At 39.1% G+C, this 1219-nt stretch overlaps 1 long non-coding RNA gene across 1 annotated transcript in view; it reads left to right on the top strand.

Moving 5' to 3' along the window:
- The first annotated feature begins 561 nt into the window (after nucleotides 1–561).
- LOC107675761 (uncharacterized) overlaps nucleotides 562–1219 on the top strand; it is a 2977-nt gene continuing 2319 nt past the window's right edge. The window contains exon 1 of the long non-coding RNA XR_001632635.1: nucleotides 562–950. This is a non-coding gene — a long non-coding RNA (uncharacterized LOC107675761). The remainder of the gene's footprint in view (nucleotides 951–1219) is intronic.

Genomic DNA, 1219 nt, shown 5'->3' with positions numbered 1-1219 from the left:
CTGAAGAGCGTCTCTGCACACACACACACACACACACTTCAGGCTCGCTCAGCATCTGTTTCCTTTCATATTTAAACACTTTGAGTGACATTAAAACTGCTGTCAGTGATTTTTTTAGGAGTATCAAACATCAAATGTTGAGAAGACACTCAGTTCTGACCCAAATGACACCCGCAGCCCTCGCTGTCCGCCCGATCGCTCTGTACTTACTGAAATCAGGCCTAAATTTAAGATTTATGTATTTGAATTCCATGCAAATTAAACTTAATGTGATGCATATTTGTCAGTCATACATAATGAGGTCAGATTTCTAAACTCCATAATCAACTGATTTGCATTTATTTGATTTTAATTAAATAATTTTGTTTTCAAAATGCATTTATTTATATTGCTTAGAATCAGCATAAATCTATTCAAAAGTATAAACATGGTTAAAATATGACTAGCTGTTGAACAAGCAATTTTCATTTCAATTAAATGCATGAGATTGAAACTAATTATATTTGTTGATGATAAATATATAAACCTGGTTATTTTGTATTTAAAACACATTCCGTTTATTAGTACTAATACAGAAATCTGACCTGTTTCATTTATGACTGACAAATATGCATCGTATTAAGTTTATTCCACACTGTGTGCACACTGTTTTATATGCAATTCATATATATAAATCTTAAATTTAGACCTTTTTTTTTTAGTGCAGGGGAGTGGTCTGTATTTTAGCCAATCAGAAACCCTGTCAGTCATTTTGCATGTTCAGATTTGCAGACCTTGGGCTGGTGGGCAGGAGTGCGTCTTAGTGGGCGGGGTTTGGCATAAAAGGCGTATGTGTGTGTGCGTGTATCTTTAAGTGAGTGGAATTTGACATATAGGGCGTGTGTGTTGTTTAGTGGGCGGAGTTTGACACAGAGAGCGTGTGTGTCTTAGTTGGCGGGTTTGACATAAAGGTATGTGTGTTTGTCTTTTAGTGGGCAGTGTTTGACAGAGGGCATATGTGTCATATAGTGGGCGGGGTTTGACGGTGAATGTGTGCATGTGTTGCTTAGTGGGCGGGCTTTGACATGGTGAATGTGTGTGTGTGTGTGTGTGTGTGTCTTTTAGTGGGCGGGGTTTAGCACAGAAGGCGTGTGTGTCTTAGTGGGCAGGGTTTGACAGGCTGAGTGTGTCGTTTACTGGGTGGGGTTTAGCAGAGAAGGCGTGTGTGTCTTAGTGGGCG

The sequence above is a fragment of the Sinocyclocheilus anshuiensis genome, unplaced genomic scaffold (assembly GCF_001515605.1).
Source record: "Sinocyclocheilus anshuiensis isolate Anshui unplaced genomic scaffold, SAMN03320099.WGS_v1.1 scaffold708, whole genome shotgun sequence".
Taxonomy (NCBI): domain Eukaryota; kingdom Metazoa; phylum Chordata; class Actinopteri; order Cypriniformes; family Cyprinidae; genus Sinocyclocheilus; species Sinocyclocheilus anshuiensis.
The sequence above is the reverse complement of the archived record's forward strand: the minus strand, read 5'-3'. Positions and strand labels throughout refer to the sequence as shown.